Genomic DNA, 27,407 nt, shown 5'->3' with positions numbered 1-27,407 from the left:
AGTTAAAATTTTGATCTTATCATAATAACTTTAGGCGCTACCGATTTTCGCGTATTGTGGGCGTGACACCCCGCTTCGCAGGAAGCCCAGGAATCTGCATGCCAAATCTGCCTCTCTTAACTCTTATAGTCTCCGGGTCTCAGCGTTCATACGGATAGACGGACATGGCTAGATCGACTCGGCTAGTGATCCTGATCAAAATATATATACTTTCTGGGGTCGGAAACGCTTCCTTCTACCTGTTACACACTTTCCGACGAATCTAGTGAACGATTTTTATATACAACAAGATTTTGCCAAGCCAAATCTAACTCTCAAATCTGTGGCGCCCACAGTTTTCATGCTAAATTAAAAAAATGATTACTGAAATGTATTAGTCCTATTAATACCTATCGATTGACTTAAAAAAGCTTGCCGCGCCCACTCTAACGACCACAAATAGCCAAAACGCTTAAATCTGTCTGTCGCCAATATTACCATACACTGAAATTGTGGGTAGGTGGCGCTATACAATATCGCTTTTCTGCTTAAAATCTCCATCTTCCTTTTTCTCTCGTAAGGTGAATAACGGATATCTGATAGTCGAGGCCTTCGACAATAGCGTTCTTCCTTGTTTTAACATGAAAATTGTGTGTACCGCATTTTTGTGAACGTAAAAGGGGGCGTGGCAAACTTTTAAAAATTTGTTTTGTGGTTTTTCTGTCATGACACCTTAAATTTTAGGTAATTCTTACACTTTTTAGGTTACTTTTTTCCGAGTGTATATATCGATTTAGTGTATTGAAGTCATATATTTAACAACACCAGATTACCATTCATTTCCGTTATCTAGTGTGTATAATTTGTGCTCATTCTTCATTGCAAACGGTACCAAATCAATCTCAAAGATGAATAATTAGTTTAAAAGAGCTTTAAATATTTCTGTCTGTTGACCTATTTTGATTTATTTTGACATTATCAGAGTATCAGCTAAATGAAGGAGTGCTTTTTTTAATTTTATTTAAATTTCAATCTCTGGTACATAAATATACTTTATGGGGTCGGAAACGTCTCCCTCACTAAACCCTCTGCATGGGTATACATTAATTTAAATGTAATTTAAAAGCAAATGAACAAAACATGAGATTTTCTAGCCATTACAAGCATTTCATCTGGAAATCAATCACTTTACATCCCTGCCCATTACATAGGTCCATTTCACTCAATTTGCTGCCAAACAGCTTTTGATTTTAATCCTTCCATCTGTAAGAATTCTGGATAGCTAAATCACCGGAATCCTGAGCGTTTGTCGATGCAACTAACTTGTTTAGCCAACTTAAAATGTACCCAAGAAATTAAGGGCCCTCGGGCAAATTGTATCTGCATAAGTGCAGGCACCATCCAATCCTAAAAAGTAGAATACTCGAAGAGGGGAAGAGCAGGCATGGCATGTTGCATGCCTCAGTGCGCAATAAGTTCGACAAACCCATTTCATTAAGCTCGGCGCTGCATAAAAAAGGATGGGAAACGAGGACGAGCTAATGCGCTTCCTTAAACCCCTTTTTTCCGCCATCTTCCCCGACTTTCCCGCTGCCTAGCCGTCGTCATCGATGCCTCATCATTTATTGGCAAGTGCTTTTCAACGGATTGGCATCGCTTCGCATGCATCGCTTTAAGTGGATAACAGGGAAGGCGGTGGCAGACACTGGGTCCGGGATCCTTAAAACCAGAGGCAGCCCGTCTGTTGCTATTTATTGCCAGCTTGCAGCGTCGCACTCCGAAGCCATCAATTTTTTATTAGATTATATAAAATTTACCAACGATTTATCCATGCCCAGCGCCGCTGGCGTGTCACAATCTAACCCAATCCACCCTACTCCCATGTACCAGCGCTTCTAGAAGCCCCACTCAGCGCCCTTTCATCCGATTGCAGCAATCGGAAATCTGACGACAACGACATCGGGATATATGGCTTGCATTTAATGTAACTAATTTAATAATCAAAGTGCGGCAAAGAGAATGAGACAAGCTGGATGTCTTATTGCGAAATACTCGTTTTATTCTGATCGCGGTTGTCGGACAGAGTTCGCAAGTCTCTCAACGACAGAATTTTTAGGAGTTGATATAAAATTTGACCCTGTTTATGCGACACGGCCGAATTCATGCTTTTATTCAATCTCAGCTGACAGAGATAAAGGACCGATGGTACAGGGTGTGAGCGATTACTAAACCAATTATTTTATCCTAATTTTTTTTATTTCTTGTGTGGAAAAACAGTTTATCCAAGCCAGTATTAATTATTTTCTTGCCATTGGTAAAACTAAGACATTTATATGTATTTCTATCGGCTTGGCAGCTCCGATATTTATTTAGAGTTGCCATAGTTTGATTGTCACCATATCACGGACCGATGGTAAAGGGTGTGCGCGATTACTAAACCGATTATTTTATTCCATTTGAAGGTAATAAACTTGCTTGTGTAAAAAAAAAGTTCAAGGCAGTATTTATTTATTTTCTTACCATTGAAGAGAAAATAACATTTTAAAACTAAGACGTTTTCATGTATTTCAATCGGTTTGGCAACTCCGGTATTTATAAAGGTTGTTCAAAGTTTATCACGCTTTGAGTGTTATCACGAAATCACGAAACGGTGTTTATCTTAAAGCGTGATATGGCCATCGCATGAACGCAGTAAAAGTCGATGCAACCGACTATCGTATACCCGTTACAAAGCTAAGGTATGTGAGCAGGAAAGCGACTAAAACCAAGATTGCACACACAGCTAGATCTACTCGGATAGTGCGCCGATCAAGAATATATATACTTTATTAGAGGAGGAGCTTCCTTCTGCCTGTAACATACTTTCCGGCGTATCTAGTACACCCTCTTCTTTACGATTAAAATAAAATTCCCTCACGTCCTACCCATACATTTAATGATTGCAATTTTCTTTCCTCATTTGCAATTGTATCGCACAGCGCAGGTGCGTTTGAGGCCAACACCTTCTGTTTAAATGGGAAAACTCTCAAGCTCGCCTTGATGTGGCTGCTGTGACTGCTACTCTGCCCCGCCCATCGTTGCCTGCCACGCCCGACCAACGATACAGTTACTTTGAGCTGTCTTTCTGCAAATACATTAAAATGCAGCTGAACCTGCAATTGCTGGCGGGCCACGCCCCGTTTTCCCACTTCTCGACGCCCACCTGTCAGTCTGATTATCAGTTTTCCGTACCCGTTTTTGCCTGGCAGGCATTCATCAGGGTTATCCTGTCTCCTTAGCCTGCGCTTAGCACGCTCTACATGCAGTACCTGCGCTTTGCATTTCTTTGCTACTTTCGCGCTGGAATTAACATTAGTTCAACCAAAATGAAAAGCAGCTGGCAAATTGATTTGCTTTTGTTTTCTCCGTCTTTGCAGATTAACTGGCAATCACCTTTGAGCCGGAAAGTCAATAAGTAAGTCTTTGAAAGCATAAATACTATTAGTTCTAGTGTAAGCTAAGTATGTACTGCATTTTATTTAACCTTAACGTTGAATTTTAAAATGAAGTCCAAGAACCCAGTGGCTAATACCACATCAGAAGTTTGTAAACGCGTGTCTCCGTTCTTTAAGCAGAACATTTGCATATATAAACAGTGTTCCAAGCATTGGTACCCGGCCCACCCCAACCACTCCTATTTCTTAAGCACCTTACCTTCTTGGGAAGCACCGCAGAAATTAGTACGTTTTGAAATTATTTTTGTTTGGCCACACGCCATGTAATTGGAAACTGCCGATGGCCCCGAATCCGAAAAGAATCCTCTCTCCTAATGGCCCGGCACTAGTACTGCTGCCGGTTTCCTCTGATTTTCTCCCTGCAATCCACTCCCTTGGATCCTTTGGCGCTGGGCTTGACTTTGGCTTAACGCCGCTGTCGTTAAATGCGCCAAACGGGCGAAAAGAAATTGCCACTAAATGTTATTGAAATCGAATACGTTGGCCCGCCCGCCTCCTTCGGTGTGGGCAGTGACACGTCCCCCTGTCACTTGCCAGTGGCCCCAGTGCGTTGCGGTTGCTTTTAATATCCTTAATGTCCTTGTATCTGCGAAACCGTGTTTTCCCACCGCCGCCACCGTCTTCGTCATCATCCTTCTTGGCTTCCCTGCGGCTGTTCAGCGAAGCATCCTGTGTTTATCCTTTTTAATCAGAAATTGATGCGCTGCTTTTTCACAGCCACCGAGGGCGATACAGCGAGTTTCGGATAAAGATAATACCACGCATTCCAATACGGAGTGCTATCCCTGCCTTTTGCGAGCTCACCGCTTTGACCTATTGTCCTCAATTAATTCCTAATTACAATTTCAATTAAATATTTATTTTAATTAAAAAGTCAACTTCACAAACACATCTCATTCACATCCGACGGTAAGTTGCCGCTATACTGAGCGAAATTTTGTGGGAATTCGGGGGTCAGTGTAGGTGGTTTTACACCTCTTACAAAATATATATTCCTTGAAGGTCCGATCCTTACGAGTGATAAGCCAATGAAATATGTTGCATAGCCTAAATAAATTACTGCTGCGGGCCAAATATTTTTTTAAACCTTGGGAAATGTACCAATTTATTAATGTGAATTAGTAATCTCCTTTCCTTACAAATTTTGAGAATCCTTGTATGTTTCATGTCCGATCATCACGACATTTCACCTCGCTTAAAGCTCTTTTTGTATATGTTATAACTGACCCAGGAAGGATCGAAAATTTACTTTTATTCCTGAGATATTGATTTTTTAGGGGATTCGAAAATTTGAAGTCAATTGTTTATTGATCAGCGACGATTGTGCACAAGGGTTTGATCAATTTTCGAATTCAAGCTTCATTTGCAGTACTTGAGCTTAACTGGAAACGTTTGTATTGGAATACATCCAGTTTTTAGACTGTGATTTGACCAAAATTTTACCACGATACCCCAAGGTCTATTTAATGCGGCCTAAATAAAATAGCTCCGCTTAAAAAATAAAAAAATTTTCTGACAGCTAGCATCCTTCCTGGTTTTTTCCCGTGTAGCGGCGCGAACGAGGCAGACACGAATCTCGTGATAATCTCAAACCCTTCGGGTCGCCGAGCAGTAGAAGCCCTGCTCCACGCCCTGCTTCATTAAATTTTATGAATCGCCCGCAGTGCTGTGCCATATCCTGTGCATGTTGTTGATGGCTCTGCCCACAGAGTGCCGTGGGGCTCCGGCACGGAGAGGGCTACGGGCTATCATCTACCATTGTTGTCTGCTCAAACATAACTCTCCTCGACCAGCGCCAAAGCCATACACGCCCGTATCCGTATCCGTATCCGTATCTTGACCATCCTATAACCCGAACCACCCGGCCACCCGGCCGCCCGCCGCCCTCCCTCCGCACTGTTGTTTCAGCGCAAGCCACAAAAACTGCTGGGGCTTTTATTTATTTGCTATTGATTTCCACTGTCCCAGGACGCAATTTGTTTGCAATAAACTTCATAACAATAATTCATGTCCGTACAAATAAATAATTCATGGCCCCGATCCGAAAGCGAAAACACACATATGTATGTATTTACGCCAAGATTTGCACGGCTTTGATAGATAATTTCTTGACCCCCAGCCCCTGCCTGCCCTTCCCCCTCCGCCTCCATAATTGTGGGGGCAGTCCCTCGAAGGACACCACAAGTTAATAAATCTAGCACCCGCCATGGTAATAAAAGCCGGCGTTAAATTAAAAGGTGTTTCAGCGCAGCCAAGCATGTAAGCGAGCCCGATTCAATACGTTTGATTAGGAATTGCTATCAACCGAGGATGAGTCGGGGCTCATGAATGATGGTCCGATGAATGATTCAGTAGGTGGCTCAGCACTACGACTGCACGGAGGCACAGTCCGCCAAAAGGCGGGAAACAGTGTTTAACATGGCGGGGCCATGGTACAGTTGAACTTTATTGTGAAAGTGATTTGGCGAACAGCTTAGTCTACGCAGTTTCCAGTGTTTTTTGGGAACCAAACGCTTCTAGAGTAGTTCTAGTCAAAACACTTTTTAACGCAGTTCTTCAAGCAGGCAGTTCTTTAAAAGTAAAATGTGCCTGTGACTTTCTATTTCTTCTCGGAAACCTCAAGAACTATATGACAGGTACTGTTAAGACAGCTTGAGGCGGCCATATTTTTAGGGAGTGCTCGTCAATACTTATCGGGTGGAAGAAATGACTCATATCGGACCAATAGTTAATAAGGTAGATGATAGTCGAGGCACTTGAATGTAGCTTTCCATAAAAAAGAAGAGCTGACGGAGTCCAAAAACACCAGTATCGCCACTCCTCTTTTCGCAGTACCGTGCCATTTTCACATCCGCATCCTCATTTCAATTCGCATTTGAATTGCGACCCAGCGGGGTACGGATTAACAATTAGCATTTCCATCGCCACGGTCAACCCACGCCCACCACCGCGTTTTGTGTGCGAATTGCGGTGGCCATTCCACGGCAGAAGTGGAGTGGCATGGGGCCGTGGGAAATTGAATTCGCCATTATCGTTTTAACGAATATTCGTGCACGCGGCAGCATTTAAGGGCTGCAACACTTCACTTGCTCCTCTTCTTAGCAGATTCGATGCAGGCCACGCAGGGTATGGTTTATGAGCTTGGTCGAGGCATTTGTCATTCGCCACGTGTGACGCTTTGATTTCTCGCAATAAAACACAAAGCACAGAGGGTGTGGTGGCCGATGGGAGGCGGTCAGGGGGAATTGCCTTTCTGCAGGCCGGACAGAGCCGGACAAATATAATAAAAATCAAGGGAAAATTAAATATTTACACATGCATACAAATAAACACAAAAAATATTGCCCAGGACGACGAAGGATCGAACCTCCAGCGACAGCGACATTGGCAAGAGGCAATTGAGAAAATGAATTTACTGTGTACGAAATGGTTAAGTAAAAGTTTGTGTATCGAAGCCAGAGGAGGGCAGACAGACAAGGTGGCTGAAAGCCGAACGAAAACAGTGGTTTAAATGGATAAAACACATGCGATGGGAAGTTACAAAATGTGAAGTCGTTGCTTCGCTAAGATTGTTTCTTAGAAGGGAAAAGTAGAATATAAGGCTATTCTATTGCAGATATACATTTTCTACAAGACAAATCATCCAAGATCCAGGGGGGAAAATAAGGGGACCTCCTCTGGATCTTGGCCTAAATTTATGTCTTCGACAGCCCAGCGTTATAAGTACACACCTATAAATATGTCGCTGGTGAATTTGGGGTACGAATTACAACAGTAATTCTTTTTTTCATTATTCTTTTATTTCTTTATTTAATTTTTAGTTTGGTTTTTTATGTTTTTAAAGTTTTAAGTTTTACAATTTTAGTTTTGGGTTATAGCCCTACCTAAAAATATCAAAATATGGCATACTTTCTTTTAGTAGGCTAGATGTGTATGCCAATGATAACATTAAAAGAGATTCATATTTCTTAAAAGCCTGAATGATTCCGTAGTGAAACAGAGTTTTCCGATGGGACTCTCGAGCGGAAGACGGGTTTAAACTGCCACACCCACTCTAACGCTACGCTCAAAGTGTTGGTTTGTAAAAACCCATCCAAATGACCCAGAAAAAGTGTTACCATGCCCGCTCTACGATAATGGGACCATTCATTGAGAACACTTCCGGTCCACAGTGACAAATAAAATACAACGACTATTCAAATAATAAAATAACAAGATTTCCTGAAAAGGTTTATCTTGTGGGAATATTTTTTTAGACTAAACAGTAGGCTAGAAATGACTAAAGAATTACATGATTTTGATTTGAATTGCAGTGTAATTTGATATATTTGTTTTCCGGGTGTGAAGTATTTCAAGTTCACACTCCCAAATAACTCGACCACTGTACGAACAAAGTATGTCCCAATTTCGGGAACTGGGCGTCGTCCTAGCCCTTTTCCTGGTCCCGGTCCCTGTCCCGGAACTCAAAAAAACTCCTTTTTGGCCCGCGCCTGTTTCCCTTTGGCCGGGTTTGTTTAACTGTTTGCTGATGCTGGACGGCTGACGAGCTGATTGAGGAAATGCGCACCAGGCGCACTGAGCCACTGCCAATAAAGGATGTGTCTGCTTCCTCAGGTTCCACTTTATATATGCACACTTATGTACAGATATATAGCTGAGTGTGTGCATTGATCTCGAGAAGAGCAGGCGAAATCCTATAAATATGCCATTTGAAAGATAATGCAGCAATAACAAAGTGGAGGCAGCAGGAGAGGCTGGAAAATGGCAGTTGGCTGGGAAAGCTCGAGGGAAACCCTAAGGCAAATGCAGGCTGGAGAAAAGATAAATAGGCAGCAGTAGGCAAACACTATGATGTTTGCTCCCACGCGCAAGTGGGAGCCGGAAGGGCATATTGTATTCGTTGGAAGGTATGTAGCATTTTTATTTCACAGAACTACCAAGTATATCTTCCTGAGCGATACTATCGATACTGCATCCAAACCATCGATGTTTTCCAAATGTTACAGCCATCGATAGCGCTATCGATTGTTTCACCAACCCTAATAAACGATAAGAGTGATGTCCGCAAGGTGGCGCCAACGTTTTTAAAGCAAGTTTGATTTTGAAATGGTAATTAAAATATCTACTGCCTATTAAGCCAACGATTGCGTCAATTTAGTGACACACAAAGCCCACAAATCGCAAAAGTTTGTGGCATCCAAAAAATTTGTCCCCTGCAAATCGTAAACTTTTTTACTTTCAATATCTAAGGGCCCGTTAAAAATGATTTAAGACGAACAATTAGTTAGTAAGTTAGGTTGGGTAGGTAAATAACGGGTAACGATAGTCAGGGCACTCGATCATATCGATCTCTTTCGTTCTGAATTAATTTGTTATTAAATGTAAGTCTCGCAAAATAAAACACAATAAATCATAATAAATAAATAAAATAATATGAGTGTGGAATGGAGTTAATTGTTAATCTTTTGTAATTAATACAACATTTTAAAGCATCTTTTGTTCATAGCAACAAACAGGAATAATACCTCTTTCCCTATACCCATTGTATTCCACCATTTGGGGTTCTGAAAATATGCGTTACTTAGAAGATGTTTTTCGGTACGACACATAATTATTCTCTTTGAAAGAAAAAAGGAAAACATTCATTACAAAAGGACAAGGTATGTTTTGATTAGCCACAGCTGTTCAAATCAGCTCTAATCGAATGTTAGTTGGTTGATGTACTCTGTGGTAATCGCAGTCATTTGTCAAACATCCCAACCGTTTCACACTTTACGGAAAAGGGCTATTTGAGGGCTTTTACAAATATCTATAAAAGTTCGTTGATGAAAAAAAAAAAATATGTTTTTTACTTTTTGGTCAGCACTTTTAGGGAAATTTATCTCATAAACTAATTATATTCATTGTCTGCAGAAGAGATATCAACTAAAATTATTTAAAATTTTTGACGTGGCCTGCTTTCTTTTCCACGCATACAGCATACCCTTTTCTCTACGAATAACAGTTATACAAATTGGAGATTTCGGTAGCAAAACCAATTAATTTTTTGCGAGATAGAATTTAATTTTCTTAAAGAAATTATTTTTGGAGTCGATTTATAATTCGATCGATTTTTTTCTATGTTCTGGCTTTCGACTTTAATGGGTAAACAAGACAGCATACACATACTCTGAAAGGGTGATAGCCGGCAAAACGCATTTGGAAAGCACAATGAGAAAAAGTCAGGGGGACACTCGCCAATCCAATAACATAGCGACAGAGTGCAGACAGGAGGTAGTCGCATAAAAATGCCAACTGTCCGCTTGTGTGACTGAGCCTGTCAGCAGGACATGGGCAGGAGAACAAGCCCCATACACGGCAAAATAGATAGATTTCGAAGCTGGAAGCTCCATCGGGGATTCAGCACACATACATACTGCAAGAGAACAAATTTAAAAGCCAATGCGCGGCTTAATGCACTCAAAAGAAAATATGGTTAAAATCGCCATTTTGTGCTTAAAAATTTGTAGGTTTTGCTGATTTGTTTTTGGGCCATTTAGTATTATTATTACTTAAAATAGAAAAGAATCATCATAATTCAAAAAGCCGAAGTTGGTATAATAAAAATACCAAGAAACGTTATTGCTGAGGGCTTCGACTATCAGATACCCCTTCCTCTGTTTTAAATTTCAAATAGTGCTGTGGGCAAGTGCAAGATGCATTTTTTTAATCAATTTAAAGTTCCAGTGCCTAACATTTCGGGTTGGACTTTTTCCAAAACTGTTAATGACGTATTTGCCAATTTTCATCCAAATGGCATTATCAGATATTCATATATGTGTATGTTTTATGTATCGGGAGATGATTACTTTATAGTTAATGAAATTGATTTAGAAGAATAAATAAAGATTTTTTATTTTAAAACCTTACTTTCCCACAGTGTAAATTAACATTCAAAGGATTCCATTAGCGCTTCTCCACGTAGCGGAAGGTAGTGCTACCACAGATCATGTTAAAGACACGGCCCCTAGCAGACGATAGGCGTATAACTGACTATGTCAAAGCCTGGTTAACTAAAGTTACAAAACGTTTTTATTATTTTAAAATATTTCGTATGGCTTATCCCGTTACAATTTCTAAAATGAAAGCTGTGTAATAAACACGTACAAAAGTAATTGTTTTAATCAAAAATTCCTTCTAAGCGTGTCTATATTTTGTCGCAGTGTACATATACAGTAAATTGTTGGCCTGCTCCAGAAGTTGAAGCGTGTTTTATATGTGTCCTCGGGTCAAGGGGAGGCCAAGGCAATATTGGGAATTTCACAAACAGAAAGCAGAACGCGACGGTTGTTTGCTAGATTAAATTTACTACATTTCAAATTGAATAACTAAAGCTCCCTGAGGATCATCTTCATTTTGTATTTATCCAGAATGAATGGTAAACGACAGTTGAAATAACACTCACACGCAGAGCCAGGGATTGATGACGAGCAGAGAAAATATTGCAGAGTTACGACTGAAAGTCGAAGGAGTAGTGCGATGGGGCAGGATGCCAGTACACAGATACGAAAACAATCAGTAATGTAATAGAGAAGACGACAAGGACAACAACGCCTGCAAATGCCGAGCTTTTACTGAGAATACAGGTCTAGGGACACTACCCTCCTCCGGACGGAGGACTGCGGAATCCTGAGGAAGAATGGGGAGCCCGGACGAACGAAGCCATTACAGTTGCCAGCGGCATTGCAGAAAACAGCTTGTCAAGCCGTTGAAATTTATATTGAAAGATGTTACTTAGCCAGCTCTGGTAGGATTAGGTAGCAACAGACCCCACGAAACCCCTGCCGCTGAAGGTTTGCCCTGTTCTTGTTGCGTTGCATAATTCACACTAAATTTATTTCGTTGCATAAGCATGGGAAAAACTATTGCGATGTCTCTCTAAGCTTCCAGATTCTGGTAGGGGTGTCGTTAAAAAGCCACACGAAAATGCCCCAGAATATCATTTATTGTTTTTCAAATTTTTCTTTTGCCATTTCCCGGCAACAAAATACACTATTGGAAGGTATTTCTTTATTTACCCATCTTACAACACTGGTAATGGTTGCTTTTTATCTTAAAATATGTATTAAAAGAAAAATGCAAAGATGCCAGGTAAAATTGGCATGAGCCTGGAGCTAAGTCCAACTATGGCCTAAAATGGTGGATTCCAAGGCCCAAAATGTTAGGTCACTAATAGCCTTAAGTGTGGGTACTATTTCGGCCCAGGGGAACCAGTGGTACTATTTTGTTCTCGGGGCTCGAACTTCGAGCCCTGCCCAAAACACATTAAAATTATTTAAATTATTTATATATACTATACTTATATTAGGCACATTTGTGCCCTCTTTTGAACATTTTTCTTGTTTTTGTTTGCAGCCTGTTGCATATTTCATAGGCGGTTTGTTTTGTGTTTGCATGAATACTTTTGTTAATTAAAAGTGCGACTGTTGACAATGCCAACGGCCAACCTTTTTTGGGGCTTATTATGTGGCCTCAAGGACTGCGATTGAGATGGAGCGTGAGTGGACTTCGGCAATGGGTTAACCGATGCGCCAGCTGCTTTTAAACTTAGTGTTGAAGATGTGTCCTGAATTGGGTGTGGTTTTTTGGGACAACGCTTGTCCTGGTTTCCGATTCGCTGGTTCGCCTTACACATGTTAAGTGTTCAACCAGGTCACCTGGCACAAGCTGGGGAAGTATCCCCTCCATTTTTGCCGGTCAAGTGACCCACGTTAAGTGTCAAACACATTTTGCTGGGCAATTTCTTGGGTCGTTCGTTGTGGTCTTCCCCACACGCTTTTTCCGAGGCCCCTAATGCTCTTGTGTCTCAAGTCGTAGGCGTTGCCAACTCTAATGAAATGATTCATTTCCGCTTTCCGCTCTGGCTCTTTGCGGGGGAGTCTTCCGCTTGACACTTTCGTTCCGGTCTGGTTGTGTGTTTGTACGTGCAGCCGGGTTCTTGGCGGACTCGCGTCGTTGGCATTCAGTTGACCACGTTGATAAATTTGTGTAAATTCGTTTTAGCCAATTTCCACACACACGCGAGGGAGCTAATGTCCTTTGGGAGTTGCTTGCCACCTTTTTGTACGCTCAACGGTGTGCGGTTGGCTTATCACGTCTTTTTCTCCATCAAACGATCGGGGATAAATTTGAAGATAAGTTCCCTGGTTTCACGGTGGTATTTGTCAATGAGGCAGTGGCTGTAAATATTTTATTGGTAGCTCCTTAGCCGGATGTTTTGCAAGTTGCGGCTTAAGTCTTCACGAATAAGTTGTTGAACAGATAAATAAATAAACGGCAGGTAAGAGACTATTTAAAGAGAGAACTCGGACAATAATTGGGCTACATTTATACAACTTTTTGTGCTTTGAACTTAGAACTAGAGCTAAGCGCCAAAGAGACTGTTTCGTCATCAATAAAAATGCTTCATTACCTTGCGCTAAAGTCATATGTGTAAAACATATTCAACTATACATATTGAAATCAAGACAAAGAACTACTCATTAAATTGCATCAAAATATTAGTTGTGTACAAATCGAACGGTACACAATTTCACTCCTCGTGGGGAAGACCCTAGTTCAATTGTCACCGACGAAAAGATAAAAATGTAAGCTTGTTTCAAAGACAAACACTATTTTCTATATAGCCCATTCCTCTCCCCCGCAACTCTCAGTTACAACGGCAGATACTTGTGCGCAGACACAGTCCCGAATACCTAATTCAACTTATGAAATCGAACATGTGATTTCTACCTTGTCTCCAACAGAGTAATGACTTAAAGTAGTCACCAATGTGTCACCCCGACTTTGGTCTTGGCCATGTATAGCCTTTTTAAGTCTATAATTCCTTAAATAAAAGTCAGTGTTCTAAAATCAAGGAAATATTTTCTTGGTTCATGGACCTAAATTTAGAAGCTGTTCTGAGTGTATTATTCCTGATTTCCGCAGCTGAGATTTCCAGTTAATCGAAATTTGTAATTAAAAATTAATAAAAGAAAAATAAATATGCTACCTTGCCATCTTTGGTTTCCCTTTTTTGGCCCACATATTGGGAGAGGGCTAGTATTTTTTTTCTTGTTTCCTTCCACTTTTATTTTGGCTTTAAATTTTTGCAGAAAACTTACTGCGGTACTTCAGATCTCCCCTCTCCTACGTTTTCGCGTTTTCAGCTAACGGCCTGGCAAGAAAAAGTTTTGTTTTGGAATTTCGGCTCTTCTGCGCCTTGAAGAAGGCTACAGTTGCAGTTGCACTTCGGAGACGCCTCACAATCGCCACAGAAGTAGCAGCTGCTCCTGCTCAGCCTCCTCCACCTCTCCCTCCTCAAATCCTGATCTGGCGCTTAAGTTTCGCCCGAAAACAGTAACAACGAAACACCGTAAGAAAAACTAGGTAACACGGCTCAGATGTCATTTAAACAGTTAGGGATTTACAAAAACTTGAAGCTCAGTATTCGGGGTAACCTTGTATCCTTTCAAAGGTATAATGATTTTAGTCAGAAGACGAGTCCCAATGGCCTCCTTTCTTTTGCAGGTAGTAAAAGATGGGAAGGACCCAGGCCCATAGGTATGATCAAAAAACATTTTTTAACGTGCAACTTCGGTGTTTTTTGACATTTTAAGTTCTAATCTTGGTAATATAGTTCTCTCAATCTATTAGAATTTCGAATAAACTAAAATATAATCAAAAGACTTTGCCATAAGCTCAGGCGTATCATAGGAGCGATCAATTAATTAATCTAAATATAATACAAAACCCGTTTTATGTTGTTTTCCGAAACCTATAAGGTTGTAAATTGATATGAATCTCCGGTGGGAACAGCCTGCATGGGTATAGAAACTTCAGCTTAAAATTAAAATCCTTTTAATGAAACGTTTTATTTAGTGGTACAGCGAGTAAACTGAGCCTCAAGAAGAGGTAGAAATGCTTTACTGATTTCAGGCAACCGACTTTCATCTATTTTTAAATATTTCGTAAAGGTGTAAATGGGTTTTTGTTTTGATTGTGAATACCCATCTACTTGTCAGAAATGATTCAAACCATTCATTAAAGAGTCATAAGCAAATAAGAAATCATCGCTTGGTGGCGCGGTGTACAATCTGGGGAACAGTAGCTTTACTGCTTGCGTCAAGCCCTTGCTTAATCCTAATTTCTGATAAATCAATTTCGGGGCTCTACGACTCCTTTCGCTATATAGAGTTCTAAACGTTAATTTAGGTGCCAGCTGGCTGTCAGATGTGAGGTCCCGCGAAGGATAAGTGCTATATAAACCATTTAGAGGCGATTAAGGACCCAAAGCACAAGCCAAATTGAGTTGATGGTGTGGATTCCGGGGTGGCCAAATAAAGTGTTCTTCCGCCAATGAAGCGCAGTGTTGGAACCCTTAAAAAATATATTTGACAAATTTTCCACTTTCTAAGTAGGTTTTCCGCAGTGTAAAAAGGCTGAAGTGCGCACCGCCGGAAAGTGCCAGCAAAGGTGCAAAAGTTGTCCTCCCAAAGTGGCCTGGGTCTGTTCTGGGTTCCTATCGTTGCGATTCCTCCCTTCCCATTGGACATACGCCAAGTTGACTGGGGTGGAGAGGAGTGGGTGTGTTACCACAGCAGCTCGGCGCTGAGCGTTTTAATTTAATACACGAACTTCGATGGGCGGCGGCCAGGCTCATGGTGGCTCCAGTTGCGACTCCTGGCAACTCGAGCTCGTTCAGCTGGATTGGCGGGGCATTTACTTAAAGTCGGGCTTGGTGATTTGTTGCACTGACAACCACTATTAGGGACTCCACATTCCCCAGCGATGGGCTGTGACTTCGTACTCGTTTTCTTTTTTTGACAATTAATGCAGGCATTTGACACAAAAGCGGGCCAAAAAGGGGGTGCGGTGGAGGTGGGAGAGGGAGGGCCACGGGCGGGAATATTTCTTGACAGCTCCCAGGTGTCATTCAGGCGGGCGACGTCTGAACTCCCCGCACTTCGCCTGGTCCTTTGCCTTCCTTTGGGGAGTTCGCTTTGTGACCAACTCAAAGTCCTGCCAAAGGAAAATTAACAATGGCCAGGACAACGAGAGTTCACAGCCACCTGCCACCGATAGTCGGAGCTTGTCCCCAAGAAGGAATACAAAAAGTTCGGCAAACAAAAAGCACACGACTCGCAAAAAGAAAGCAATCATTCCTCCTATTTTAGACTTTAGCCGCGCCTGATTGGGCTGGGCGTATGAAAAGTGCAGGAACTTTAATCAGCAAAGTGGGACACAGATCGGCTGGCTGGGCCCGAATCGAATGAAAGCCGAAATACATAATCTCCGACGTTTCTGGTTAGGATTAAATTAAAGCAGAAGTATTCCTCGATTCGGGTTTAAAGTCCCAATCCTCGTGCGGCCATTATATCAAAAGCATACATCAAGTTAGCTCAAATCGATGGCCTCCACCCACAAGTTGGCTTTGCCGTTGTCTGACGCATTTTTCCTTATAATTTGTCATTCTCTTTGAATCTATCAATCCGTATTACGATGTCTCCGGCTTGCCTCGACTAAATTCTCGCAATGAGCCCAGATGGATGAATTGATGCCTAGCATTGACTTACTGATAAGCCCAGGGCTGGAGAAGAAACTGAAACTGAAACTGAAACTAAAAAGAAACAGGTGCCCGGACACCAGAGCAGATGGGCGGAGACGCAGGGACGCGGGAAGCGATAAAAAGGACAAAACCCAGGAATAAAATTCGTGTCCGGTCTTTTACGACTGGCTGACAAATGAATGCGTAGACAAATTTAATGAGAGGCGGAAATGTCATTTCGGTTTCGGATTTCGGTTTAGAGCAAATTTATGGACCTTGGGTCCGGACCTTTCCTCCGTCTTTAGGCAATAACGCCCCATAAAACGGCCGGGTCCGTTGCAAAGTCTCCGTCTGCTCGTCGACTGAAGCGAGCCCGATAAAAACAATGCACGCTCACGGGAAGCGGAAAGCGAATATAAATAATAACAGTGAAATATAAATAAATAAATAAAATTAACTCATAACCACTTAGACCGCCGCAAGGCACGTCCCGTGCGTTGTAGCGCCCTCTTCCGGTCCCCGGGAGCCCCTCTCGTGCGCACTCGGACCGCAGATGAAGTGGAGCCACCAACAACATTATTAAGTGCGGCAATGGACTTGGGACTTCCGCACAAAAAGGGACCGTCTTAATTTTCCTTGCTGACCAGCGGATCCCACACGGGTGTGTGCCCTGGCATGCCCTGGTGGGCCTGTGTGTGCGGCTGCATGTGTGTGCGTCAACTTTCGCCAGCGAGGATGGGATGCGGACACAACTTCAAAAATGCCGCCACGAAACCTTCATTTATCAAGTTGACATTTTAATTTATTAAAACAAAATGGAACCGAATGAAATGAGACGTAGGCGGTGGCGCTGGTGGGGGTGCGCTGAGGAAGGGTCGGTCTAAGCCCGGGATGGGAGTAGGCTCGCTGTCCATTCCTCAAGTTGGGCGTCCGCGCCCCGTATTCGGTTACCAACAGGGCACATTCAAGCAGGGTCTGTTGAATTGCGTTGAAATTGCACTGAACCAGCCAATGCCCTTGAAAGAAACGGTGAAACATCATCACATAAATCTCCTACTACTAATTTACGATTTCGATTTATTTTTTGGGTCATTGCATAGTAGTCAGCCGTTGAAATAGTAAAAAACTATTAGCGGCGTGGGAAACATTTTGTGACGATGTGTTATAATATCTACTAAATAAATTCACTTTCCACATTTTCTCATTCGGCACGCTTCGTCAAAATCGTGCAGCTAAATTCAAGCGAACTGAATGACAGCTTGGCGAATGTAAAACATGTTTTCTTTAAATCAGAAGTTTTTGTTCCAATTTATCTTTTTTTCAAAGATCGTAATATATATATTTAAACCAATTTTAATGATTGCAAGGCCCTAAAATAGAGTATAGATACGCACAAAAAAGTTTAATGCTCAGACAGGGTTAGATGTTTTGAACTAGAAAATATGACTTTTTTTGTTGACTGTCTTCACTACAATGTGTAGATTCCTATACTAAGCTGTTTCACAGCTGTCTAGCTGTGCTGTATTTTCCGGACCCTAAAATAACATTTTGGGCAAACTGACAGACAGTACTCTTTCCTGATGCGCTTCGTCACAACGTGGACTGCTGTTCACAGCGATGAAATAAAGTTATTCTTAATGCATGACTCCAAACTATTCGTGTGCCAATGCTGAGTACTTGTTACTATTTGCTAAACTAGATTTGCTAACCTAGCTCCGTCGGACCCACTCTATCGCCCACACACTTCTCAAAAAGAATACCTTATACCTTATACATTTTCTCATTCGGCACGCTCTCTCAAAATCACAGAGCTAAACAGCAGGCATATTAAATAAATATAAGCTTATAAATAATTTATGTATTATGTATACTGTGGGCAAAAAACAAGGTAATAATTAAAAAACTTTTTTATTTTGCTAAATCCATTTCTTCCCCTTCAAAGTAAATCCTCCCAATAAAATACTCTTATCCCAACGTCTCATTTTTCGGTATAGCCATCAGCACCTTCTTCTGTTCAATGAAATGGGCCCGGTGCATTATCGTGATACAAAATCAATAGATTTTGGGGCAAAGTTCTGTTGTTTTTAGGCGAAACTGAAACACTGAAAATTTTCCTATTAACAGCTTATTTTAATGCATTAACCCCCCAATTAAGGATGAAAAGTTTATCGTACACATGTTTGGTGCAGGATTGATGCATTCTGTTCTGGGCTCTTCCAGAAAGGGACAAAGGCGATTCCACAAAATCAGTAATCGCGAGACAATCCCTTTGGGCAAACCATGACCATCCGAGGAGGACGATTGTTAAGGCGTTCATTTAAAATGAATATTTGCAGGTCGCCTCATTCCCGCTTTTCTAATGATTTTATTCACAAATTTCCCGCTTTCCGCATCCCCACGAAGGTACCTCAACTTAAATGCTTTCTCATGGTAAAAATGCCAAAAACGTGTCACTGTTGCTCTGGTTATTTCCGCCTTCCGTAAACCTCTTTTGCCGAAGGAAAAGGGGAAGTTTGCGCAGAACAGGAGAAGCGTAATATTGTATATTAAAATGGCAGCGGTGAAATGTGAAATAAAATAAAATATAAATTCCGGACTAGGCCAACAAAGGTGCGCAGCCGAGTCCCTTTCCTTAACCCACTCCCCACTGCCCACTTAAAAGAAAGACGTACTGGCCTCGCCGAGTGTGGCGGGAAAGTTTTTCAACTGGCTGAAATGCGCTAAGAATGTTCTTATTTACGGCCGAGCCAGGGGGCCACGACCACACCCCATGCCCCCGCAACCTTTTCGTGCCACCGCCGCTGTCGCTCAGCGAATCCTCATTTTAATGTTCAAAAATGTTGATTTCGCCGTCCATTAAAGCAACTTAGGGCGTTGTAAACAACAACAGCGACAGTCGGAAAATGAAAATCAGGGTGCCCGGTGGCAAGGGTTAACAGCCAGTGATCGGGGGTCGGCGGGGCATCTGGTGTTGGACATTCGCATGAATGGCGGTTGCTGAATGCTTTTGAGCGATTTCTGTACCTTGATTCACTTGGCCATCGCCATCGCCATCGCCATCGTCATCGCCATCGCCTCTTGCCATTTTCCCGCTTTTGCCGCTTTTCCCGTTCCGCACGGGTAGCATCTTGCGGCGCCCTCCCCGGGCTTTTCCTGCCCTCGTCCTATCATACCTTTGGCGGCGTAAATTGCTTTCCATTTGTTCAAAGTAGGAAAGGAGGAAAGCGGGCCAGGAAGCGGGGCGAGCTGGAAAAGTGCGGACTGCGGAGCGGAGTGGGAATGGCAATGGGGAGGCTGTCCGGCAACAGCTGCCGTTCCGTCGAGCAGGGCCACAGTTTCGACTGGCCCTAAAAAATATGAAATTTAACCACTGCGGCGACACCGCCCTCACGAAAAAGTTTTACAAATTGAAACAGCATTTTCTCGTGCAAAGTACAAGAAAGCGAGTGAGCAGCGCGCAGTGAAATGTGGTGGTCGGGTACATAGTGGTCGGGGAAAAGTGCAGGAAATGGCATCATCATAATGGCATAATCTTAGCCACCAATTTGCTGGCGGTTATTGGCTTCTGGCTAAGTACTGCCCAACTGGAAGCAGACCTTTCAATGCTGTTGAAATGATCCAGAATTCGATGCGGTCTAAGGTAAATTGAATCATCGTTTTTTTTGTGCCGACGCTAATTATAAAGCCGTACTAACTGTCAATTTCCCAATATTTGCGATCCCAAGAGACCGCTGAAAGTTGCTAAGCAGAGAGTAGGAAACAACTTCGACTAAAATTTAGTTTGAATGTCCATCAGTCTGTAATTGAAGCATGAAATTAAAGCAAATCAGCCAAAGGAAAACCTAACGAAATGCTGATTGATTTGAAACAAAGTTGCACTGAAAAAATTATGCCGTCAATTGGTATGGAGCACTTTACTTTTTAGAACGCATCTAAAGCCTGTGGTAGTTTTCTCTGCGTACGGAAAAGGTTCATTAATTTAACGTAATGAACCCGCTGTAAACTCCTCATATGTTGAATGCGAATTAAATTGTGTCTGCACGAGGAAATAAAGCTGTAAATGATTTAATTTGCGCATTCACGTTAAATAGCGTGAAACAATGAATAGGGTTTAAATAAGCTCACACATAAATGGGTTAATTCGCACAATTTATTTCCGCCGCGACATTCACCCATTAACCGCTCGCCGACCCCTTCGCCCTCCCCACCAGAGGCGCCCACTCCACCTTACCGATACCCTTTCGAAGCCGCGTGTTTCGGGTTTGACGGCTCTATGGTGCTTTTACCTCGGGACAACCAATCTCCATTTATGTCCACCTGATCCGCTGCGGCCACCGCCGCGTGTCCATTCAAAATGAATGTCCGTGGGCTGTCCGCGGGTTCTGGACTGTTGGGTTTTCACCGTTCCGCGCTTTTTCCGAGGTGGGCGGCGGTGGCGGTGCATTCACCGTGTGCCAGGCCGAACATTAAGCAAAGTGGCCAGCGTTCCATTTGCAAATGGCGCTGCCTGCTTTTGATTTTAATGGTCTTGCTACTTATCATGTCCTACAACGAACTGCAGTGAGCGCAGTACCGATACAAATGGAAAGTATGCAAAAAATTGGGGCAGTCGAGTATGGGGGCCGGCTGTCCGCAACGGTAGCGCGAAAAAAAGCACGAAAAAAGCACGAAAAAGTACCAAAAAGCGAGGGCGAAAAGGGGATCTTTAGACTATTGGATACCCAATGTGGCGGAGACCAGCTTGGCCACAAACCAACTTAAAACAGTATTTTTATTTTAAGTCAACGTTCCACAAGGCTTTACACGGAAAAACGATAAAGAACGCGATAGTCGAGTATCTTGACTAACATATGTCCGTTCAGCAATTATTCTTAGCACAATGATAGATATAGATAATGGCAGTCATAAGCCTCGACTATCAGATACCTGATACACAGCTCAAGGGAGCAAAAGGAAATGGAGATATGTAAGCAGCAAAGCGATAATGTAAGGCGCCACCTACCCGCTATTTCAATATATGATATGTGGCCGGTATCTGCTATCTGGTATCTGTCTGATTGTGGGCGTGGAAAACTTTTTTAAGCTGGAACGATAGGTATTGAGACAAAAACATTTCAGAAAACATTTTCTTCCAGCATGAACACAGACAGCCGTCACAGTTTTGGCGTCAGCATCAATACCCGAGTCGATCTTGCCATGGCCGCCTGTCCGTCCGTCTGTTCGTCCGTTTCTACGCAAACTAGTCTGTCAGTATTACAGCTATCGGGCTGAAACTTTCCCAAAATTCTTCTTTCATTTGAGGCAGTGTATGAGTCGGATCCATCCGGATCGGACAACTATAGAAAATAAATGTTTTAAAATTATATCTTTGGTGTCTTTTAACATATTACTGTGGACGGCAGTCCACGTAGTGACGAAGCACACCAAGAAGGTGTGCGAAGGCGACTACTATATATACACAAAGTAATGAAAATCTACAGCCATTGTCCGATTGTTTCGAGGCTTACATCACAATGTTTCTTATGCCAAATGTCATAGATTTAATGTCTTATACTAAACTATATAGTTGAGATATTTGTATTATGTTTATTAAAGCCAAAACAAAAATAAAATAAATAAAATTTTGAGGCTTGTAGCCCTTGAAATTTCTCAACTTTTCGCATACGACGCATTCTTGTAAAAAGCCCGTTTCAAAATTCTTAATTAACAGAAATGGACACATTTACCAGTTCAGAGCAAATTACACTGCCTGATCGTTGATCTTTCTTTGTGAGTATCCAAACTCTATTCGAAAATCTTGGAAATTTAAGATGAAAACAGCTTAATAAAAGAAACTTCGAAACTTGTAAAGTACTGAAGCTAAAGGCTTCTGCTATGTCGTTAGAAAGACATGTTTTTTGTATCGATATTTTTTAAATTTTGTTCCTATTTTTAGAAAGCAGCTTTAACAAGTCTTCAAGTTTACATGCCACACATTGTTGTATAAAGTCAAGTTTTAAATTTTTTTTCAACAAAAAAGGCTGCATGTACTAATTTAGAACCTATAACACCGCGTTAGCGTTAAACTTCTTTTGCGTATCCATACGCTTTATTTTGTGAAAGTAGATGAATTATATAATTTATTTTTAACACAAAAACGAGGAAAAAATCTAGAGACGATCGCACCTACAGCAAACAAAAGTTCTGATATCAACTTTTGTGACGAAAATTTTCACATTCGGCACGTTGCTATTCAATATGCTTGTGTTTAGCTGTACTACATAATTTTCATAAAGCATGCCAGTGTAAAAAAAATATGAACACATATTTCTTTAGTAGATCGTGTAATACAATTCGATAATTTGAGACTAGTTACAAAACGGAATATTGATACAACTGGTCACTAACAAAGTTCTATGAAGAATTCAGGAAATCGGCCTTAAGGGACCGTATTACCTCTTGAATCTCACCTTCCGCCTTGGTGAGGGCGAATTCTGCAACATGCATTTGGTTGCTGTGGAATCACCTTGTGACTGGTATACAATTCCCTTTTGGCCGATAAGAGGTAAGCTCGTAACAGTTGACCAAAAATAAATTTGATTTCGCGGCCTTAAGTTTTTCGCAACGCTGGCAGCTGTGTTCGAGCGAAAGTGGGTGTGATGGTTTTCCCAACCAGCTCAAAAGTGTAGGTTACATTTTTCCATGGTTTTTCCATGGCCGGAAGGGAGGGGATGGAAGCCGACGGCGGAGAGGAATGTGACCCAAATGTGTTTGCACAAATGAGTTTGGCGGGCATTAAATGATTTGTTTGCACGGCACGAAATCGAATTAAAGACGGAAAAAGGGGCGACTGAGCTGGCGAGCTGGCGAGCTGGCGAGCTGCCCACCGTTCACCAGGTGGGCGTGCCACGTATGCAATTTGTCGTCTGCGGCGGAAATTTACATGGAAGCCAATCCAAAAAAATCGGCCAGGAGAACGGACGAACAGTGGGAAAAACAAGAAGCTTATTTTATCGTCCCCTCGCATTCTGTCTATAAATAAATTAGCATGGCAAACAAGTTGGCAGAGTGTTGGTGTGCGGCTTGTTACGGCTAAAAAGCTGTTTCCGCAATGAGCTTGTTTCCTGTCCGCAAGGACATGGTTCCTGCTGGTGGGACGCTGCTGTCGCTGCTGCCGCTGCTGCTCCTGTCATTGACAAGTTGACTATAAAAACTAAATGCGCTGCCCAACACTGGACACATTGCCCAGCGCCGCCGAAACGAGAGGCGTGGCAGCAGCAGACAAAAAGGCGAAGGGAAAAAATCTAATTTCCTGTGAACAACATAAAGTAAATGTTTCAGAACTGACGCCCCAGGACGGTGCAGCCAGCAAGGGGAATGGTGACAGTGAGGAGGGGCTAGGAGCGGGAATCGGAGGAATCGGAGGAACCGGAGGAACCGGAGGAACCGGAGGACCCGGGGGCTAGGAGGCCCCCGGGCCATGTGTGTGCGCCAGTGGGTGTGTGTTTGACAACATGGCCGTAGAAACAAATGCGCTACTTCGGCCCGCCATTTGCCATTTTTTGGTAACGAAGCGCAGGGTGGGCACGGGCCTCTGGCATAAGTTATGAGTTCCTCCGTTCGCTGAGCGGGGCTCGCCCACCCCCACCCAGTGCACGCGGAGAAAAATTAATCCCACATTTCAGCACTGCGCGGGCGGGCCCAGCGATGTCCCAATCAAAATACTGTCGGCCATATACCATCGACTCGATTATCCCCGTATATTTTGCCCGCACACGCTCAGAAAAATGTATCTACGAGTATATCTTAAACACCTTTCGAATACTGCACGTTGTGCTTTTATGTTTTTGCAAGTGTACTGCTGTCCCTGCCTCCGCTGCAGCACCCTGACCACCCTGCCCACCCGCTGGAACTGGCATGAAACATGTGACCGAGGCGAAAAATGGGAGGGCTGACCAAGGGCGCCCGTGTCGGCTGCAGATGAAACCGCAGCAACGATCTACCACCCCACACCACCCCCAAAAATGAAAAATCGAGTGGGGAAAAAGGGAAGAGATCAACCCCGCACAGCCAAAGAATCAAAAATGGCGTGCGGCGCGCTTAGGAAAAAGTGGCGCAGAAATTATTTTAGCACGAGACAATTTTGGTATTTTGCCATCGCTTCCCGCCCGAGCTGAAGCCGCGGCCACAGGGACATCAATAAAGGCGCAACGGCTGAGATATGTTCGATATATTTGCGTTGGATTCCCGCGGTGTTTCCCCAACAAATGCAACAACGAGAAAGAAAGCCAGCTCGGGCAAACTTGCAGGTGAAATGGTCAATGTTAGTAAAAAATGTGCAGTTTTCTAGGCTTGTTGCCAGCTTCACCAGTTTTTGTTCGTCGCTCATTAGGGCTTGCGAATTTGAACCCCTACCTTGCCTCCTCTGATTTCACACCGATTCCCTTCTGCGCAGGAAGCACAAAACCCTGCGTGCCCACAACTCTAGCCTTATAGTTTTCGAGATCTCAGTGCTAGTAACACCACGTTCAATTTTCAAGGATTGTTGCTGGCTTCAGAGATTAAAAAAATAATTTCATTACTTATCTCACCGTATCTTTGACAGCTATATGCTGGAGTCGTGCAATTTTGATTAAATTTATTTCAAAATTCTTGAAAATATAAAAAATTATATTTTTAATTTTTGTCGCTTTCGATTTATTTTAAAAAATGATGACATGAAATTATCTAGCACTCCTCTTATAGTTCCTAGGAAAACTGTTCACTATTGCTTTATGCTATTGTCTTACGATCTTTGTGATTTTAAAATTCCAAAAACCATTCTGGTTGAATTGGTAGAAACATAAATAATGAAGCAAATTTACTTGAAGTTGACATCCGCTTTTATTGTATTGACCAGCCTGAGTTAACTATACTTTGTGCAGGCCGACAAGCCCTGTTAATTTTATTTTTTTACCAGCTAATTGTCATTGAATTTGGAACCACATTTAGTTCGGTTCAAACTTGCTTTGCTTTCGTGCAACACAGTATTTAATTAATTATTTATGTTCGGACAGGCATCTCTCATGTCGGACAAATGTAAAAAACACAGAGCAACATGAAAGGCCAACAAAATATCAATTTTATGAAAATCAAACACACAAAAATAACGCAATTAGCGTCTTGGATGGGGCAATCATAAATTGTTCCCGCCATGTGTGCGGGTGTTTGTGTGTGCGGGCTGCTTTATGAGTTTTTCGTTTTAATTTCCTCTTGTTAATGGGAAAAGCTCACTCACATAATAAATATGAATTTGATACGAAAAATGCAATTAAAATGTATGAAAAAGCGCCGAGGAAAAGCCAAGACCAAGAACGCACACACACAGTGACACGGAACAGTGTGTTTGTGGGTACGAAAGCCATTCATGCAAAACATCAAAAGCCTGCGCTCCCCGCGCATTTGCAATATTTCATAGCATATTTTTCCGGGCTCGCCGGCCTAAGAAAGTTGCAAAAATTTTTCAATCGAAATACAAATGAAATTATACCTACGCGTGTGTGGGGCTGGTGGTCGAGGGGCGGCTGAGAGTGCTTTAAATGAGTTTTCGTTCATTAGCAGCCACCCACTGGGCGGGAAAAGCCAGCGAAGTGACAGCAGCAGAAGGAGAATACATGGCGAGTGGGCGGAAGAGCTGAGGAGTGGCGGACAGGAGAAAGACCAAGAAAAATTGTTTCCACTTCAAAAGCAATGAAAAAACTGCCGACGGGTCCGGTGGAGCACGGCAGCATCAGCCACAGGAAAACAAGTTTGCAAGGGGACCAACGAAGTTGGGAAGACCCTACAATACAAGAAGTTCGGACAACAAAATTGGCCACTCAAATTTTGAATTCGCCCTGGAAAAATAACATTTCTTTCTATCGACCATCAAAGTTACTTGAATTTCTATCTTTTCATCAAGCACGTATAAGTGACAGCCTATTTAATCTGGAAGGGTGGGCAGATGTAGAACTTCACGTTTGAAGAGAGCGATACATATACTTCGCAGACCTCAAGACATAAGCAAAATCGCATTACCCATAAGTAGGGCATAAAAAGTACACAGGAAGAATATGAAGTTGTTGAGGAATTTGAGCTTGACTTTGACTTCAACTCAACGCCTTCGAAATTGCTCGGCGAAATGCGGCAGTCTGCCCTGCCAAACATCCTTTGTCATTTTTCCCGCGATTTCCTCGCTTTCCCCGTCTTTCACCTCTTCCGTTCGCCTGCCCATTGCAAGGCTGTGTAGCGCGACTCACTGTTCATAAACATTTGACGACATCGAAACAGCAGGCAAGCCGGGAGCTTTCCACCCAGAGTTCTACCCCACATTTCGCATTTCCACACCCATTTCTCCACTCTCGGCCCTTTCTTCAATCTAGATGCCTGCGGCCTTTGCACATGCGATTTCCTTATTGTTGCCATTATGTGATCTGCTGATGGCGGCAACTGCAGCTTTCTCAAGCCACCCTCAGCTCTCTGAAGACACCCCCAATTTTTCCCAGCGATGGCCCCGCTCCTGGAAATTCCCCTGAGCTTCCGACAGGAAGGCATCGAAGAAAGCCACTTCCGACTCTTTCGCAGCCGCTCTCTTTTCGCCCCTTCACTGGATTGGGCCAAAGTGCAAACGGAAGTGGGAGGGGCTAAGGAGCGGGGTCTGAAAAAAAAAAGGGAGTGGAGGGTTATGCAAGAGGAGGCACTACATGCCATGCAACATTAAAGGCCCGACCGCATTGTAAAGCTCCGTTGTTGCTACCATTTTTATTAGCCACAATCAATCCGCTTAAGCCGAACGAAAGAAAATGATAGAGAGCAGCGAAGAAAAATAATTTTTAAAAATACAAAAAACCCATTGAAGTGGAATGCCTCGACTATCAGATACCCAGGCAAAAGATCATTGCTTACTAACTAATGATCCGATTTTAACAGCTTTTCGTAATTAAGACATGAATTGGCAAGCGGTTTGAAACACAAACAGTTTTTAAGCGGTTAGTCGGCGTTAGGGTGGGCGTGGCACCCTGCTGAAGTACATTGCACTGCGAACGAATCTCTAGAATCTCCTAGCTTGGGCGGCTTCTAGGCGGGGGTATAAAAATAAGAAGTACAAAAGAGGACATCAAGAGAAAGGATAAATGATGAAAGGGTACTGGGTAAAGAAAGTGGTAAAAAGGACACATTTTGCAGAGCTGATGTCTGCTTTCAGCGGTTCCTGTCGATTACAATGTCGCCACACAAAACAGAACCGATCTTTTTTCTGCTCACTCCTTACGAAGTCACAACAATGAACTGGAGGAAATTTAAGGCGAAAATGAGTGGAAAAGGGTGTCCAAACGGTGGAAATGTGTAGCCCGCATACAGTGATGTTTATCGGT

The 27,407-nt window shown here is 42.6% G+C and overlaps 1 protein-coding gene across 1 annotated transcript in view; it reads left to right on the top strand.

Annotated features, from left to right (window-relative positions):
* LOC108028903 (chaoptin) overlaps nucleotides 1-27,407 on the top strand; it is a 229,236-nt gene that overhangs the window by 92,051 nt on the left and 109,778 nt on the right. Inside the window, exon 4 of the mRNA XM_050884708.1 lies at nucleotides 3,396-3,433. The gene's annotated coding sequence lies outside the window, so the exon portion shown is untranslated. The remainder of the gene's footprint in view (nucleotides 1-3,395; nucleotides 3,434-27,407) is intronic.

The sequence above is a fragment of the Drosophila biarmipes genome, chromosome X (assembly GCF_025231255.1).
Source record: "Drosophila biarmipes strain raj3 chromosome X, RU_DBia_V1.1, whole genome shotgun sequence".
Classification (NCBI taxonomy): Eukaryota; Metazoa; Arthropoda; class Insecta; order Diptera; family Drosophilidae; genus Drosophila; species Drosophila biarmipes.
Note: the sequence above shows the minus strand (reverse complement) of the source record. Positions and strands in the feature narration are given on the sequence as shown.